Below are 18,983 nucleotides of genomic sequence, written 5' to 3' on the forward strand. Positions count from 1 at the left end.
CCAAACAATCACCAGGAAATTTTGCCCAGACTGGAGGGTGCAGGAATGCCACTTGGTGAATCATTTTCATTCATGCAACAAACAAACGTTGATTGGGCTTGTGCAGGTGCCAGGGTGCCAGGTGCTGGGCCGAGGTGCAGCGGGTAAGGGGTGGGGAGCGGGTGAGAGGTGTTGGGAGTCCAAGGGGTCCACTGGGCCTCACTGTGACCTTGGGCATTGTCTGGGCCTTGGTTTTGTTCTCTGTCAAGTGGAGGTGGTAATGCCTGCTTCAGAGGGCTGGAGGATTAAGACACAGATGGACAGAAGGGCTGAGTGAACTGAGGGCTCGTCACGCTGGCCCTGTTCCGGCCCTTTGCTCATAGCAATCCTATGAAGCTGGTGTATTATGCCGTCCCTTTGTCGATGAAGACACTCAGAAAAGACTGCTTGACCTCACAGTACATGCTCTTAACCTTCACCGCCACCACGCCTCTGTAAGCACTCCCAGGTATTTCAAACACAGAGGAAAGGGCCATTAGCAAACAGCCCTTCCAAACCAGAATCCAGGGTGGACTGGGAACAAAGGAAGGAGGGGATGTACCTGGTGTCACTCAAAGATGTTTTCAAAGATCTGAGCCTTGAAAGGTGACCAGGAGTTTACTGGGGATGAGGTGAGGAAATGCCTTCCCAGGAGAGAAAATGGCCTGAGCAAAGGCTCCGAGTATGAACTAGCTCAGTAAACTCCGAGTTCCAAGCTGGGTGGGGTTGGGCGTGGGGCCCCCACAGCAGCTGGGGCTGGGGAAAGCAGAGGCCATGTCCTGCAGAAAGAGAAGGCTCTGGGAGGCTCTTTCACCCCTGCTGCTGGCAGCTCACCCTTCTTGAGCCTGGGTGGCTCCCCTGTAAAGTGGGAAGAGCCAGGCTGTCCAGGAGCTGTCATGCCCCCTGGCTGACCACTCAGGGCCCAGTGGCTTGACTCCACCTGCCAGCACCTGCACGTTGAGAACCACGCGTGGGGAGCGGGCACAAGGCCGTGACCCTGGGGAATGAGGATCTGGCAACACAGGGGAGGGCTTAGGGAGACTAAGTCGCAAACCAGGCCTCCAGCGGCTGACCGGAACAGGGCCGCGTCTCAGCTGGCGGGGAGAAGCGGGGTGTCAGGAGCTCTGAGCGCCCAGCCTGGACGCCCAGAGCAAGCCCACCGGGGAGAAGGCTCGAGGAGCCGAGGCGGGCCCGGCGCCGGGCTGGGGGCGGGGCAGCGCGAGGGGCGGGGCCTCCTGCAGGGCCCACCTGGGGAAGGTGGGCCCTGCGGGAGTCCGGCTGCATCGGGAGCTGGCAAGGGAGCGCTGCTGACCATTCCCCCTATTTCCTTTTTATTTTTTTAAATAGCTGAGGCCTCATTTCTCTGCAGAAAACTGCAGCCTTCAGGGTTCAGCTTCATGGCTTTCATGTCTTTGTACACCTGCGTCACCACCACCGGATGACGACGTGGGCGCCTGTCGGTACTGGGCGGGGCGGTCCCTTCAGGTGCCTTCTCAATAGTCCCCTCCACGCACTCACGGGTGACACACCTCCAAATTCCACCCTCTGACGACCTTTGGCCTCGGGGGGAAAGCCTCCGCGTGGAAGGGAGGCAGTGGGCGTCTGAGAGTGACCGCAAGGCCGCGGCAGGACACTGCCCTGGGGCCTCTGGCGGGAAGAGATGGTGCTGCGGCTAGCAGAGCCCGGAGCCCGGGCCACTCCCAGGACTGGGCCGCAGTCTGGGTGGCAATGGGTTTGGAGGAGGCGGCAGGGGAGAGGCCTGGGACGGAATGGGGATCTAGACTCCTCGCAACTTGCTGGTCATTTCCCCGCTGAAATATGAGTCCATCGCGTGACTGGGCTGCTGCCTCCCAGGTGATGGCATTTCCTTTTCATTCCTGCCTTCCTTTTGACGCCCCCCCCTATAACCCAGGGTGTCCCCATGTCCCTGGGGGAGTGGATCGGACCCTGCAGCCAGCTCCAAGGGTGGTCTCTGCAGCTTAGTGCTGCAAAGGGGAAAGCTGTCCACTCTTATGCCCTCTCCCTCCTACCCAACCCCGTCCCGCCCTATTTCAGAAACAGATATGGGGGTAGTTACAGCTAAGAACACTGAGCCCCCACATTACATCTTCTCTCCCGAGCCTACAACAAGCGCCCACAGGAAATTGTCTAATCATTCAGAGGAGTAAACACATTCCAAGCTCCGGCCTGGAGCTGCCCCATCCCCAGGCAGCTACAGCTCTTGCTCAAGCCTCACTGCTCTGGGACCTGTTTTCCTGTCTACTTGTGGGTTGGTGAGGAAGAAGGTCTGGTGCCCAGGTTAAATGTTGCCATGGTAACACCCAGCCACCTTCCCCTCCTCCTCCTTCTCTGGCCAGGTCCCTGCCCCCTTTCACCCTTCGTGGTGTTTCCAGGCACCAAGAGTATCTCTGTCCTCCCAACTGTACCACGTGAGCCCAGGTCCCGTAGCCTGTTGAGGTTCTGGAAGTCGTGCATCCAGGACTGGGAAGTGCTGCCCACGTGGGAGAGGCTGACGGGATGTGGGAATGACAGATCTAGCCAGCCAGCTGCTGGGGAGGTGAGCAGAGGCCTCAGCCCTGGGGCACTGTTCCTTTGAGGAGGCCCCACTGCAGACCCCCACAATCAACCCCATCTGTCAGTAACCCGGGCTCCTGAGGCCCCTGGGAGAATGGCATCTCAGGTAATTACGCCTCCCAAAGCCTTTCATCCCAGCAGCTTCAAAGAACCTGTGATTAAGGTGCAGCCCCTTTGAAGTCACTCCACCAGGTTGTCCAGTCGCTGCAGTCTAAGACTGGGACACCAGGCCTCATCTAGCTCCTTTCCTCCTCTCTCCCTCTCATTAATGCTTCCCTGAGAAAACACAGGGCCCAGTTTCCCCAGCTCCCTGCACATCCCTGACCTGTGGGTGAACCTCCATTCCTGATGGCACCCCTCCAGGACTGTTGGCTGCAGCCTGGGATTTTTGTAGAGAATCTGAAACACATTCCCAGTGACTCCAAGGAAACTGGAGTTTATCCCCCTTTATCCTCTTTTCATTTGCTTGCTTGTTCAGGCTGGGTAATGTGAAGTGGGGCTCACCTATGTTCAGGTACAGGGGTGTGTGCACGTGTATGACTGGGAGAGATGGGAAAAGGAAGCTCCTTCTCTCGTGTGTCTCTAATTACTTCTCTTCACAGCAACCTGTACATCGTCACCAGCCTCAAACCTGATTCACACACAAACACTCCAGATGGCGTCCCCAGGAGCGGACTTGTTCTGCCTGCCGACCGCCACCAACGCCCTTCACGTCACCACCCCAGCTGGAAGGGGTGCATGAAGTCAGAAGCATTTTCTCTTGCTGGCTGATGTTCCTGGTTCCCTGTGGGGGCTGGTGTGGGCGAACAAACATCCATAAGGGCTTCCTGCATGCCAGGCCGAGGTACGTGTCCTTGACCAAGCCACAAAGCCTCCCGTGCCTCAGTTTTCTTCTAAGTAGCCATATGTCACTGATTCTTGCTGGGATAATAAAGTGCTTAGCACGGTGCCCGCAAAGTAAACCTTAGTAAGCAGCAGTTGTGATGAAGATGAGGGAGAAGGGGGTGCTCCCACCCGCTCCCCCCCCATATGTTAGGTTCAGAGGGTGCAAAGACAGTGAAGACAGTCCTTGTTTGCCCTCTGCGTGTCCGAACTTTCAGAAAATTTCTGTGTGTTTAAACTCTCACGTGTTTGGGCCTCCCCTGGTGGTGCAGCGGTTGAGCGCTGGGCTGCGAAGCTGTCGCAGCCTCTGCAGCACTGGTTCGATCCCCGGCCACCGGCGAGGGTCCCACATGGCGCGCAGACCCCTACTGCCACACCCGCTGCTCCCCTCAGCAGTGTGTTTCGTCACTCTGCCTGTTCGGTTCCCCGCTCTGGCTCTGGTGAATTCTCTCACCCTCCCGTGCTCCTGACTGTACCCAGTGCTTGTATAAATAAATAAATAAATCTTTAAAAAAAAAATAAAATAAAATCTCACGTGTTTGTTTGCATAAATGAGATATCCGGTACTGATTGTTTTATGTGGTATTTTCTTTTTTCCAGGGGTACTGATGTTTTATCAGGACCCCAAAGGGGGACTAGGAATTAACTAGGGAAAGAAAAGGGGGTGGAGGTGTCAGTGAGAAAGCGTCTACTTTGGGCGATGGGCAGGGCAAGGCTCGGCCCCAGATAGTAAGTGGCTGCTGGAAACAGAAGCGCTTTGTGATGTTTGAGGCAGGTTTGCTTAATCAAAATCATCCCAGGTGGGCCTGTTAATGTCTTCAATTTCAAACAGGAATTTCAGAAGGGACCTTCTTACTATTTATGTATATTAAAAATAGTATCTGTACTGGGCCTCCCCTGGTGGCGCAGCAGTTGAGCGCTGGGCTGCGAGGCTGCCCGCACCCTCCAGCCCCGGTTCCTTCCCTGGCTGCCAGCAAGGGTCCCACAAAAAAAAGTATCTTTACTGTATATTAAAAATAGTATCTTTAATATACATGTTTATGTATATTAAAAATAGTACCTTTATGTGTACTGAAAATAGTATCTTTTGCTATTAAAAATAGTTTTTGTAATGTGCCAGGTCTTATGCTAACAGTCTTGTGATGCCTCATTTAATTTGCACATCAGCCCTGAAATTGTAGTCCTATTATTATTATTATTATTATTATTCCCATTTTACAGATGAAGAAACGGAGGCTCCAAGAAGCTAAGTGAATTGGCCGATTCTCACAGTCCGTCAGTGGTGGAACTTGGATTTGAGCCAGGAGGTCTGGCCACTGCAAAGGCTACAGACATCCCAAGAGTCACCCCAACCTTATGGCTCTGTCCTAGTTTCCTCCATGCTGCTCCAGTTGAAGTCAACTTTCAGCCTGATCTTCCTTTCTGGGAGAACCACTTAAACTCCCTGATCTGCAGAATATTCGCGGTCTTTTTCTGGACACCACTCTTTCCGGGTTTTTCTGGTCATGACATCCCATTTCCTTAGGAATCTACCCCCCCCTCTAGAGAGTTGCTGACAGTAGCCACTGATTCCAGGGGCCTTGAGCTAAGGCTGGCCAATTGGAGTGCTGCATTTCCTGGCTCCAAGGATTGGCTCAGAGGTGGGAACAAGACTCAAGATGGACCAATCAGCAGTTAATTTTATGAAGTTAACTTTATGAATTCCCAGCAAACAGGTACCCTCTTAGACACTGGAGGGTCCCGTAACTTTGTGGGGGTGCCTCAAGTCCAACTCTGCCTTGGTACTTCTTAATTAGTGAGCCTATAAATTCTTCTCATTTGTTTAACTTGGTTTAGATGGTTTAACTTAGGACCATCCTGCACGATTGGTCATGCTTACACTTGGTTACTTATTTATGGAGAAACTGAGGCTCGAGAGGTGAGGTCACATGCCTGAGATCTTAAAGCTAGGAAGTAATGGAGCTCGGCCTGCGCTCTGCCCCACACCACGCTGCCTCTCCAGGCACCTCCATGGCCTCCCACAGCATCCTTGGGAAAGACACCGAGGCAGCTGTAAATGGGCCGGAGTCTCTGGACCACTCATAATTTTGGCCCATTCCTACCCTTGACAAGTCCTCAGTCTGGTGGGGGAGACAGAGGCATTCAGATGAATTATGATGCACAGTGAAAAGAAAACAGAAGGGAACAATAAATCATTTCTTTAAATAACTTGTTTTATTTATTTTGAAAACATTGCATGCTTCTTCTGAGTGCACATTTTGGAAAATACAGAGGAAAAAAAAGAAGAAAGAGAGTGAAATCAGCCATATTCATAATTCTGCCACTTAGTGGGACCCAACATTTTGTTACATTTCCTTCTAATTTTCTACATTTGATTTCCTTCAATTGATCAATCAATCATTTTTAAAATAGAATTCAGACCAGGCTGTCACGAAAACTTATTACTGCCTTTTCCACTCAATATTATTCCTAATCATTTCCCCCTGTTGTTAGACATGTGTAAAGAGACAATTTCAGTAGCTACACAGTATGCCATTGTAGAGTAGAACCATAATTTACTTAATGAATCTTTGATGACTTCCAGGGTATTTCCAATTTTTTGTTAGGGAGAAAATTAAAAGAGTGGGAAGGTAGGGGTTCAGGAGGAACCAAAAGATAATTAACACCAGGATTTGGTCTTTGAGGGAAGAGGAGCTACTTGCTGGGTAGAAAGGGTGAGGCTGGGGAGAGAAAGGCTTCTGGTGTGATCCAGTAGCCAAAGGGTGGCTGATAAGGTGACCGTAACCCTTATAAATGTCCAGTCTAAGGCGAACTGCATTAGGGGAGAGGCCCTGGGTCTGCAGGGCAGCGGGGAAGGAATCCATCTGTGAGCCAGGACAGATGAGTAGCTGCTTGGAGAGGGGCAGGAGCCAGGGGATAGATGTTTATCTCAGTTTGGAAAGTCTGGGGAAGAGGATGAGGAAAAGCCTGAGGGAGGCTTTCACTTGAGCAAGGAGCCACCTTTTAGGGCTACCCCTGCCACCTGCTGATGTGCTGGGTCACTCAGAAGGTGACTTTCTGTCTTGAAACCCCTTTCTGGCAACCCAAGCCTAAAAATACCCACCACCTGCTTCCGCCCCTTCTAGCCTGGGGCCTCTGAAAGCTGAGATCCAGGAGCCTGACTGTGGGTGCTGTTTGGCTCTGGAGGGACAGTGGCTATGGGATTGTGTCTGGCTTGTAAACTTTCTTTGTTATGATAAGATAAGGGGATGACTGGACAGAAGACTTTGCCCTGGAGGGGTTCATGTGGGGAAGGGGGAGGGACAGCTAGGAGTTAGAAACAAATGACTATGATGCAAAGATAGGGCCGCTTCAAGGAATTTCCTACCTGGGGCTTTTCTCTAGGAGTCTTATTAGTGGCTCTTCCCTCTAGCTCCTTTTGGAGCCAGCAGTTGTCCTATGCACTGGGGCTGGGTTAGGGAACAAAAAAGACAAAAAATTTCATCTTTATAGATTTTCTGTTTTACTGGCAGAAGACAAAGAGTAAAACAGAGAAGCTGTACTATGCTAGCAGTGGGGGAAATAGCCTGGCAAGGGCGCAATCAGGAGTGCATGGAGGGGCCTGGCATCTGTGCTAGGGGGTCAGGGTAGACCTCACTGACAGGAGAACCCTGAAGCAAGTGAAGGAGAGTCTGTCAGGGGGCAGAGAGCAGCCAGGCCAGCGGAGGGAATGGCCAGTGCAGAGCTGGAGTGAGTCTGAGAGTGCTCGGCTTCTTCTAGGAATAGCAAGGAAGAGAGGTGTGATCTGGAGGCAAAGAAGAGGGAGGGATGGGCTCAGACCTGTCTGGGTGGGTACTGGGTGGGTAGAACATACTCTCAAGGCTTGTCAGGGCCTTGTAAGGATTTTTTATTTTACTCAGAATGAAACGGGGAGCCCATGGAGTGTTTTAAGTCCAGAAACGCCATGTCTTGACTTCGGTACTAGAAGAATCCCTCTGGTTCCTGTATTGACAGCCTGAGGCAGCTTGGAGAACAGAAATGGGTTAGGAGCGGGCAGTCTGGGCTGCTCTGACAAGTTACTTGGAGCGGCTCCTAAACAACAGAAACTTCTTTCTCATGGTACCGAAGGCTGTAACTGAGATCAGGCAGCCAGCACGATCAGGTTCTGGTGAGATCACTTGTCTGGGTCACAGACTTTGGACTTCTGTGGCCTCACAAGGCAGGAGGAAGGCCAGAGGGGTCTCGGTGGGGGGGGGGGTCGCGTTTAGAAAGACACCCACAGACCCCACTTGCTAATACCATCCCTCTGGGGATTAGGATTTTCCATGTGGGTTTGGGGGCACGTTCAGTCCACAGGCGAGCCCTGCAGTCGCTTGTCCCGGGCAGACGCGGCCAGCGGTGAGGTGGGTGGCGGAGGCCAGAGTGTGGGGGGAGGACGCGGGAGGACTCGAGGAGGACCCCAGGAGTCGGGGTCTGGGCCCGAGGGGTGGCGAGGGTGTGGGCGCAGGTGCTGCCTGTGTCTGGGGGAGAAGAGGGGCTCCGACGCCGCGTTACCCTCGGGCCTGCAGCGAGAGGGGTGCAGCGGACACCTCGGGGAGGAGTCCGGGCCGGGCCCCTGAACACGTCTGAGGATCTCCCGCCCATCCCGCCAGCGCCTGACTGGATTTGGCTTCCCGGTGACCCCGGGCGCCGCGGCCCCGGCGGGCGGGCCGGGCGCGGGCACGGCGAGGACCGCAGCTGCGGGCGGCTGAGGCGAGGTGGGGCCCGAGGAGGCGCCGCCCGCGCAGTGGGGAGAGAACGCCTCTCTCTCCGCTTTGCACGTTCCTCTGGCCCGCAGCCGCGGGGCACGCTGTGCTTTCATGCCACAGCTCCGCACGCGGCCCCCTCACAAGCAGCCATTCTGCATTGTCCGCGGCGCCGCGACGTCCCCGCCGCCCCGCGGCGCGCGGGCTCGGGGCGCGGCCCCTTTAAGGCCGAGCGAGTGATCTCAGCCGCGCGCCCGCCCCGCCCTCCCCGGCGGCGCGAGCCGGGCGCATGCGCGGCGCGGCGGCATTCCGCTGGGCCCGGGACGCGCCGGCGGCGGCGAGACCCCGGGGCTGCGGCGCCGCCCGCCCCGCCCGCGCGCAGAGTCCCGCCGCCGCGCGTCGCCGCACACGCCGCGGCCATGGGCTCCTGAGGTACCCGCCCGGCCGGCCTCGCGCCGGGGCCCTGAGGGGGCGGCTGCGGGGGCTCCCGGGGGCGGGGGGCGCCGGGGTGGAGCGAGGCCCGCGCGGGGGGCGCCCCGCCGGGAGCAGCGGCGTCGCCGGGAGGAGACGCGGGAGGCCGGTCTGGCCGGGCGGGAGGGCCGCCCGCCGCCCCGCCCGGCCCACCCGTGCCCCTCCCGGCCCGGCGGGGTCGCCGGCCGCCCCTGGGTGTGCCTGGCCCGGCCCTCGCCAGCGTGGCAGCGCCCGCCGGGACCTGCCCGCGGAGGTGGCTGGGGGAGCGGGGAGGCGGCGGCAGGCCCCTTGCAGGGGGATGGTGCGCTCCCGGGGGTGCGCCGGCGCCTGGCACGGCCGAGGGAGGGGGGAGGCATCCGTGCCCTGTGCCAGTGCCCGTGGCTGTGGCCCGGGAGGGTGGTCTGGCCAGGCCTCAGGGGATGCGTGCCTGCAGGGGGTAGTCTTGCATACAGGCCAGTTGTTTGGGGGGGCACCACCAGGAATCTGGGGCTCCAAGGGTCTTTGGCTCCGAAAGGGACCACAGAGACTGGTTTTGTGTGTGTATCCATCCTGTGGATTGTACATTTCCTTCCCGGGTGCCCTGGTTGGGTGTCGTGCTGGATAACTCCAGGCCGTGGCTAGACAGGGGGGTTGGGTGGGCAGGGGTGGCTGTTCATAGTCCATATCTTCTCTGGGGTTGTGCAAGACCAGATATTACACACACACACAGGGCACTGTGGGGCAAAGCAGGCGTTTGCACGCCTGATACCTGTGTGTGAGGTGAGAGCCATGTATTATTTATCTGACTGCCGGGCGCTTTATGTAAGGAAAGAAGCAGCAATCTGTGCCCTGGAGGCCCTTGTGCTGCGGAGTCAGCCAGGCAAACAAGCTCACCTGCACCTGCAGAGGAGGTGCAGGTCTCAGAGGTGCGACTTCAATGATCTTATTTGCAGGTCTCCTCCTGTCTCCATTTTCAGCATGATTGCTGGGCCCCCTGGGCTCTGCACATGGGGACATCAGGTCTGAGGGTTCTGGGCTGTGTGTCAGAGTCTGGATGGTGAGGTGGGGGGCCCCAGCAGTAGGCCTGCTTGCTGAGTTGTGGGGCCTTCCCTGGACAGAAGCGTATGCTGTCCCTGGCATCCAGGAACTCTCAGGTAGGCATTGTAACCACAATGAGGTGAAAAATATAAAACAGTAGGTAGTGCCGAGGGGGTTCAGTGCTGGGAGAGGGACACGTGGCCAGTAGAACCGTCGCCAACACGAGGGGCCAGTGGAGCTGCAGTGTAGAGGCTCGCAGTTATGATCTGGAGCTCGGGGCTGTCCATCCAGGTTTCCTCAGTTCATTTTCTCAGTGGTCCTGCAAGCGTGGAACTGTTAGCCCTGTTTGCAAGTGAGGAAACTGAGATGCAGAGAGAGCCTGACTCCCAGATGCATGAATCGAGTCATCCTTGAGCCAGGCCTTCTCTCTTGCTGCCAGATCTTGCTACCTTGCAACTTACTGAGTACCTATGACTGTGCCGGGCACCCTGGTGGGGGCACAGGGATTGAAGATGAATGGGAGGCTCCCAATCTGCTGGGGAGATAGACATAGAGAGTGACTCCACTCCATGAGGCCCCCGTCAAAGGTGTGAGTGGAGAAGGCGCTGTAAATCCCCCTCTCCTGCTTTTCCCAGAACCTTCGGTGACCTGGGGCGCCTTTGCACAGCTCTCAGGATTCTGGATGTGTTGTGAGTTGCTCCCACGTGGTGGTGGGTTATACAAGGAGCCCTTCTGAAGCTCTCCCTGGGGGTGGGAAAAAGAGCTGCAAGCAGAACAGTGAGCCTGCCCTAGATCAGTTGTGTTGGCCGAGTTCTGTGCAGTGCTGCTTCTGTCTGGAGGCTCCTTCTCCCCTCTGCCTTTGAGGTTTTGCTCCTGGTTTCTGGCAAGCTGGCCCTGCCCTCCCTGACAGGGGCTTAGTGCTATTTCCAGTCCCTGCCGTGCTCATTTCTCCCCGTAAGCTCCCTGGAGTGGAAACAGTCTCGGAAGGCAGAGTACAGCACTTTATTGTTTTGAAACCGAGTAACGACGAATGCCCTTCCTGCTCTAGGGCCTTCAGGCTGGGGATGCGGGGTGTGTGCAGGGCAGGCTGCGGGCCGGGAGCCCTGTGTGGGTCTGCCTGCACCTCCGAGGGCTGCTGCACCGGCTGAACATCTGTGTGCCCAGCACTGGCTAGGCTGAGGGCACACGGGGCCCACTGGGAGGTCAAGCTGGCTGAGGGAGCTCAGTGTGTGACAAGTATGTGTGTCTGTGCTCCACTTGTGGCCAAAACAGACACTGTAGAGGCCTGCAGGACCGCAGCTTGTTTGTTAAGCACTCACTGCATGCCAGGCCCGATATAAGGTGCTTTCGTGAATGCCCGCGCCTCTCCCTCCTGTCCTTGAGGAGGTGGGACAGATGCCTTCCTGGGTCACTGAGGCCTGACCTCAGTGTCCTTGCTGTTCCCCCGCTAACCAGAAGTGCCCCTAGAAGCTGAGTGTCCTGGAGCTTGAAGGATGCTGGCCTAACCCATGGGGGAAGAGGAGGGTGGCCTAGTAGAGCAGCCCCTGAGCCGAGGAATGGGGAGGACGTACCTCTCCTTTCAGATACTGGGGACTGAAGACCTTTAAAGGCCCTATTTGGAGTTTAAACTCAGTTATCAGGCAACACCTGGAGGTTTCACAGAGGAAGTCACCTCCTCAGCTGTGTGACGGACAGTTAGCTCTCGTCCTCCTTGGTTCTGCCCACAGAGAAATGTCAGGAAGACCTGGCCTCCCTCACCTTTGCTTTCACGGGCCGCTGGCATCCTTGGTAAGTCCCAGCTGCCATTGCCTCCTCTTCCCTCAGCAGCTTCTGGTCTTGACCACCCTGCGCGGCCCCGCACGGGCCTCTGGAGTCCCTGTGTGATGCCGTCTGCTCTTAAACTAGCCTCTGGCCAGCTGTGAAATGGTTCCACTGAGCTGGTCCTTGCTGGAGTTGGAGCGAGCACGGGCGGCTCCCCTCCCTTTTGAGAGCTGCTGGTGGCTGTGCCTCAGGCCGCCTCTGACCATCTTGGACATCCAGGTTAAACCCTGATGCCATGTGTGAGTTCACCAAGGGGGTACCCGTTCTGTCTGCCGGCTTTGCTGGGTGGTCAGGTGGCCAGCGGCCAGCTGCATGTAGGGGTTTGTTGCACCCCACCCCGTGGGTCTGAAAGCGCAGTGAAGGGGTCTGCGTCGGGTGTGGAGCTGTTGGGTGTAGGGTGTGGGGGGAGGTGCTGGGGAAGACTTCTGAACTGGGCGCCTTGGGAGAGGAGGCCGAGTATTCTAGAAGGGGACGGAAGTGGTTGCCTGCTGCACAGGACCGAGAACGCCCCTTTGGGCACCAGGGAGGGAGAGCAGAGCCCAGCATCCTGGGGACCTGGAGAACTGGGAGGTGTGGCCCTGTGGCCTTGGGCAAGTGCTTACGGGCTCTGACTCCAATTCTTTAGAGATGGGGGGGAAGTGATGCAATTTCCTTCGTCTGTGAAATGGGAGTAATCACAGCGCGGCCCTCGTGGAGCTGTCAGGCCCGGTGGCCGCGCCGGCGCTGGGCAGAGCGCGGGGCACAGAGCACGTGCTCCGTGAACACGAGCTTTTATTGTTCCCTTACGGGCTCTTTATTCAGGAGAGAGGAATTGCACGCCTGTGTGCCGGCAGTGTGCAGGGAGCTTTCCTTACGGGGTGAGTGCAACTGGGGAGAGAGGGCGTTCTCGCTTGTCGTGGGCGCTCTGCGGGAACAGAGGGCATCCCCATCGTGGCAGGTGACAGCTGAGCTGTCGCCACGCGTGAGGAGACTGAGCGAGTTCTGGCGGAGGGGCCGCCGCGCAGAGCACGCTTTGGAGCCCTGCCCCGGACTGTTGGCGCCAGGGCGCGCTCCTGGTAGGCCTCGGGACCGCAGGTGCTACTTCCGACGCCCACTCCGGGCTGGGCCGCTGTCTGTGTGGAGTGCGCGTTCTCCGCACGGCTGTCTCCCGGTCCTCGGGCTCCCCTATACCCCAGGGTGTGTCCCACTTGTCTGGGGGTGCAGTGTGAGTGTGTCCCGCGGGGGAAGGGCGTCCTGTCCAGGGTCGCAGCCTTCTCAGTAGGGAATTGTTCGGACCCCGCTGGCCTAAAGACTGGGGGCGGGGTGTGCACAGGAACTAGGGCGCACCCCCAAGCAGCACCTGTTCACTCTCCTGCAGCTGTTTCAGCGTGGCTGACCCCCTGCACCTGAGCAGCACGTGGAAGGAGCACGCCAGCCTCTGGTCAGCCGTCGCGCCGAGTCTTGGGTTAGTGCTGCCCGGCCAGGGTAGGGCTGGTCATTTTGCCTTAATGTGTGACCGGGGCAGGTGTCGTTGTCACCCGGCACCAGGCTGCCAGAAGAGGGCTGTTAGGTCTGAGCTTGTATCCAGAGCCCACGGAGGTGTCGTGCACCCCCAGGTCTGCCCAAAGGCCAGCTGCTGATGGTCTCCGGGTCTCAGGGCTGTGCTGGGAGGCAGGAAACCCCAGAGTCACCTCCTTTTCCTTCCCTTCTGAGGCGGAAACCAGAGGGGGAAGATCCCACCCAGAAAACCTTTGTGCCTGACCGCGTCATATCCAGCTCGCTCATGCTTTAAAAAGTCACACGGCCAAGTGAGCGCTTGGTGGGAAGTTGGCAGTGTTGGCCTCCGTGCTTCAGCCTTTGAAAGCAATAGGCTTCTCTGGTTTTGAAAATAACACTTAAAAAAATTTTTTTTAAGATTTATTTATTTATTTATACAAGCACTGGGTACAGTCAGAAGCGCGGGAGGGTGAGAGGATTCACCAGAGCCAGAGCAGGGAGCAGAGCAGGCAGAAGGACCGAAGCACACTGCTGAGGGGAGCAGCGGGCGGCAGGAGAGGTCTGCGCGCCATGTGGGACCCTCCTCTGGTGGCCGGGGAGCAGCTGGGGATTGAACCGGTGCTGCAGAGGCTGCGGGCAGCTTCGCAACCCAGCGCTCAACTGCTGCGCCACCGGGGAGGCCCTAAATTTTTTTTTTTAATACAATAGCTGGGGTACAGGCCAGAGGTGTGGGGGGTGAGAGGATTCACCAGAGACAGAACGGGGAGCAGAACAGGCTGTCTTCCCAGGAGGGATCTCCCACTTTGTTGGGAGCAGGAATCAGTTTCTTTCACGGAGGTTTCTCTGGGCTGGACTGTGGAGGTGGGAGGAAGCCCAGCCACCGTCCCCTAGGGCAAGAGGACACCGCCACCTCCTGCCATCGCCTGCTGGAGGGGTGAGCGTCAGGGGCCGTTGCTGTCAGGCACGCATGTTATGTGACAGGCCCACGAGCGCCTGAGCAGTGGCGCGCCCATGTGACTTGCATGGCTTTGGTGTCCCTGCACTTTGTGGCAGGAGGCGCTTCGCACCCGGAGGGCCAGCATCTGACCCTCCTGGGCTCTCTGCTGCTACCCTGGCTCTGCCAGGCCAGACTCCAAGCACCTGCCTTCCCCTCCCCTGGGCATTGATATCTTCGCCCATGGAGACCAATTACAGCCGTTGTTGTCACTTGGCCCAGCCCAGCCAGGCCACCCTTCCACCTGCTCTGGGCCCAGGCTGCGGAGCTGTCCGTGGTGGGAGGGCTGAGGCTGAGCTGGCACCTTCCTACACCGCTGGGAGGCAGAGGGGGAGCGCAGGCTGGCGGGAGCGGCGCGAGGGAGGGTCTCCTCTCCTGGCATCCTCTGTGCTGACAGCAGGGCTCTTCTCTGCTGTCTCTTCATGTGGGCACCTTTAAAGCCACACATTGTCTGTATTATTTGCCCAGTAATTAGACTGACTTCTTGGACGAGCCATTTATATTCATTTTGCCTCTCTGGCAACATTTGCAGAATTACAGGTGCTGTACACGGACATCCAGCAGTTGTGCTTCTAGGAATTTATCCTACCGATGTGTTCACACGTGCACAGAGTGACTTCTTTGAACGTCAGTCATTGCTGCCTTATTTGTAGCAGTAAGATTTGAAGTAACCTAAATGCCCATCAGCAGGGAGTCAAGAGCAAATGATGGTCCATCCAAACCAGGGAACACAGCAAGCCATGAAAAATAAGCCGGCGACTCTGCCGGCATCTGGAACAATTCCAGGAGGGCCCTGAGGGAGGCTCTGAAGGCCCAGCGGCCGGGGTGTGTGTCTGGTGTGGCTCCCCCTCTGCCAAGGGGAAGGAGAAGAACAAGTCTACTTGCTGTGTTTGCACACAGGGTCCCTGGGGAGTCACAGTGGTCAGTGATGCCTTTGGGGTGGGGGCTGGTCCTGGAGACTGTTCACTTGAGACCCTGGTAGCTTTCAAGTGCTAAAGCATGACTACGGCACTCTCCCCCCAAATTGTTCCCCAAAATCAATAGAGTTGCATGAACACAACCCATCAGAAATGTGTCCTTCCCTCTTGTCCAGTGAGTGCCGGGAGGTCAGGACTCTGGCCACCCCCTTGGGGACTGGCTGTCCCTGCTCAGGGCCCTGACCACTAGCTCATCAAAATAGCGTGCGCTTGGTTCTCACAAAAAAAGGGGTGTGAGGGTTTGGGTGCTTTTTGGGTTAACATGACTCCCTGCCCCAGCCCTGGAGAAGCTTAGCCACTCCTCTCTGGCCACTCCGAAGCCCTGCTGCTGGCTGACTTGTCCTTTTAAATCCTGGCTCTGGTGTGCTCACTTCCTGACCCCCAGGGCCCTCGGGCTTCCAGGGACAGCAAAATGAGTCTGACTCAGCCTGGGCTCCCAGGTTCTCTTACAGGGCCTCCTCTTGAGCCACACTTGGCTTGTCTGTCTCTCCTCTGTGCTCCTTGACCCCCACCCCTGCCTTTGCCCAGGTAGTTCCCTCGGTGGCCACAACCTCTCTGCCTCTCCAGGCCCCGCTCAGCTGCCCTCTGCATGGCCCACGGCCTGCCCCTGCTGCTTGTCTCTTCCTTTCTGCTGGCACTTCAGGCTTTTGACCTTGTGTCCTGGCCGTCTGATTCCACACCAGCCGTGGGCTCCTTTATGGCGAAGTCCTCATCAGACGTTCGCTGAGTGGGTGAAGGGTGGCCCCCAGGTAGGATTGGAAGACATGGGGGGCAGGGTCTTCACTGTGAACCCCTGGTTCCTGGCACAGAGCATGCCCTGCCTCTCAGCAGGACTACTGTCAGGCAGGCCTGAAGCCCTGTGTGCATCCTGCATCTTCATGAGGACCGTGAGATGGAGCGCTGGGCTCCACCCGCCCCGCCCCTCCCCAAGAAGAAGCCAGCAGACACCTTATCTAGTTCACTGGGCCACCTCCAAGACCCCTCATTGGATCAGCTTGTTTTACCACCTGCCCACATCCTGGGTAAATCTGACACCCTTGGCTCTCGTTACCTGTCCCCCTGCCTCATGACCCTGTTTTGTTTGTATTTTCTTCCCTGCGAGGCTGCCTGCTCTTGCGTGGGGAGTCTGGCCCAAGACACCCTCGGGACCGAGCATACATGGGTGCTCCCCAGTCATCTGTGTGCACTTGTCAGCTCCGTGGGGAGGTGCTCACACAGCCAAGTGCGCTGATCCTCGGCACATGGCTCGATGGGGTGTGTGAACCGCTGTCCGGAGCAGGCCACAGAATGTCCCCTGCACCCCAGCACCATCCCCGGGGCCTCCTCCCAGTCACCCTCCCAAGGCAGCCACGACTCGTACCACCTCGATCACTGCCTCTCCAGCTTTGCCGTTCCCCTCAATGGAACCGTATGGAAAACACCCCGGTGTTCCCCCAGCCCCCACCGAGAGCTGCCTCGGTTGTGCAGGGCGGACTGTGTGCTTTCACTGCTGGGTTGGCTGTTGGCAAGTATCGCTGTGTATTTCCCATCCTCCTGGGGGCCATTTGGGTTGTGTCCACATTTTGCTGCTATAAGTTTTTCATGCTTGTGTTTGAGGCACACACTCTTGGGGAGTGTACCCCAGTGGAATGCTGGCTTACCCCACCTGGTACGGATTTGCGTGAATAAAATTCCAATTGGGATTTCTTACCAAGGTGCCCGGGGCCAGAACTGGCAGGCCCCAGGTGTCCAGGAGCTTCAGGGGTTTGGCTTAGCCTGCTCCCCGGGGGCAGGAGGCGGCTTGGGGTGCTGCATCTGAAGGGTGCCCATTTGTTCAGTGCTGCGTGAGCTTCACATCTAGGGGGATGCAAAGCCCAGCTAAAAAGCGGAGCATTGGCCCATCTGTTCTCAGTTTGGGAGAAAGCGGAGATGATTAAAATTTGGCCTGGGATGTATTGAAAAGGAAAGACCGGCTTTACAAGGCTGAGCGAGGTCCCCTCGCTGAACAGCCCTGCGTCGCCTCGTTCCCTTGTTTTCATGCCCCCCTCACCTCTCCACCCAGCGAAGGCCAATTTTTTCCCCCGGTTGATGGATTCCTGGGCACTTGGCTGCAGGAGGACGGAGAGAATGTGGGGCCCTAGAGTGGCCTCGGCCTGTTGATTGCAGGGGCGCAGGGAGGCGAGCTGGAGCCTTGCCCCTTGAGAAGGCACCGAGCCGCTCCCAAAGGCACAGGCGGAGCTGCCCGGCCCCGCGCTTTGTTTCTAATTCCCTCTGCGGAAGGGCCAGGCTGTGGGTTGCTGATCTGCTCTAAGGGGGGGACAGTCCCCCCCCACCTGAAGGCAGCCACCCAGAAGTACACAGAGCCCAATGGCCCCAGGGACAGGGCCCACCGTGGCCCCAGGCCACCGAGAGGGAGCGGACCAGCCGGTTCAGATGTACCGGGCTCGGGTCAGCTTAGCGAGCTCCGTGAAGACTGGCGCTCTCTGCAGATGCTAAATAATAGAACAAAACTCCCTCCCTGGCTGCGTTAACATTCTGGAGACGTGCGTGTGGACATGTGGCCAGCCCAGCTTGGCCTGCAGGTGTGTGGCCGCTGTCCGAGCGAGCACTTGATGGTGGCAGCACAAAAGGGTAAGGACCCAAAACTAATGAATGAAAATAGGACCTCAGGAGATTTTTAAAAAATTTATTTTATTTATTTATGCATACAAGAGCTGGGGTGCAGGCCAGAGGTGTGGGGGGTGAGAGGGTTCACCAGAGGCAGTGGGGAGCAGAACAGGTGGTTGACTGAAATACACTGCTGAGGGGAGCAGCGGGCGAGACAGGAGATGACCTCAGAAGATTTAGGAAATATAGACAAGCAGACTCGGGAATGTGACCGCCTAGCCTGGTGGAGGACAAAACAGGAGCAGGATGACGACAGGAGCCTCCGTCAGGAGCCAGGCCCTGCTCTGGGTGCTGTCCTGCCCTGACTTGGTCATTCCTGACAGCTCTGGGGCAGCTGTGGCTGCAGCCCTATTTCATAGCTGCGGAAGCTGAAGCTAGGGCAGGCCACAGGCACAAAGCAGAGGGTGACAGAGCCGGCAGGCAGGTGTCACTGGTCTGAACCCGGAGTCTGTGGCCCTGAACCGTGCTTGGAAACCTGTCTTCTCAGAACAGCCCATCTCTGGGGGACTGCAGGTGTCCACACCCCTGTTCCCCCAGCTCGAAGTGGGTGTGTCAGTTCCCTACTGCTCCTTGTAACCAGTGACAGAAGCGTATTGCCTTAATGTGTGCATTTTTTTTTTAATTTTTTTAAGATTGATTTATTTATACAAGCACTGGGTACAGTCAGAAGCACGGGAGGGTGAGAGAACTCGCCAGAGCGGGGAGCAGAGCAGGCAGAAGGACCGAAGCACACTGCCGAGGGGAGCAGCGGGCGGCAGGAGAGGTCTGCGCACCACGTGGGACCCTCCTTCGGTGGCCGGGGAGCGGCCGGGGATCGGCCGGGGATCGAACCGGCGCTGCAGAGGCTGCGGGCAGCTTCGCAACCCAGCGCTCAACCGCTGTGCCACCGGGGAGGCCCAATGTGTGCATTTTTTATTGTACATTTTACGGGACAGAAGTACAAAGTATTTCACTGGGTAAAAATCAAGGCCTTGGCAAGGCTGGGTCATTCCAGAAACTCCAGAGGAGGGTCTCTTCCCTCACGTCTTCCAGCTTCTGGAGGCCACCTGCAGTATTTAGCTCGTGGCTCCTTCCTCTGCCTTCAAATCTTACTCCTCTGCTCCCACTGTCACACGAGGGCCCTTGGGACTACCGCAGGGCCTCTCCTGATAGCCCCATATTATCTTTTTTTTTTTTTTAAAGATTTATTTATTTATTTATACAAGCACTGGGTACAGTCAGAAGCGCGGGAGGGTGAGAGAATTCACCAGAGCCAGAGCGGGGAGCAGAGCAGGCAGAAGGACCGAAGTACACTGCTGAGGGGAGCAGCGGGCGGCAGGAGAGGTCTGCGCGCCATGTGGGACCCTCGCTGGCGGCCGGGGATCAAACTGGCATTGCAGAGGC

The 18,983-nt window shown here is 57.2% G+C and overlaps 1 protein-coding gene across 1 annotated transcript in view; it reads left to right on the forward strand.

The window, feature by feature from the left end:
• Positions 1–8,489: 8,489 nt before the first annotated feature.
• Positions 8,490–18,983, forward strand: part of TMEM184B (transmembrane protein 184B) — a 39,818-nt gene continuing 29,324 nt past the window's right edge. The window contains exon 1 of the mRNA XM_037513585.2: positions 8,490–8,630. The gene's annotated coding sequence lies outside the window, so the exon portion shown is untranslated. The remainder of the gene's footprint in view (positions 8,631–18,983) is intronic.

Source organism: Talpa occidentalis, unplaced genomic scaffold, assembly GCF_014898055.3.
Source record: "Talpa occidentalis isolate TD23 unplaced genomic scaffold, MPIMG_talOcc4v2.1 talOcc4.16, whole genome shotgun sequence".
Classification (NCBI taxonomy): Eukaryota; Metazoa; Chordata; class Mammalia; order Eulipotyphla; family Talpidae; genus Talpa; species Talpa occidentalis.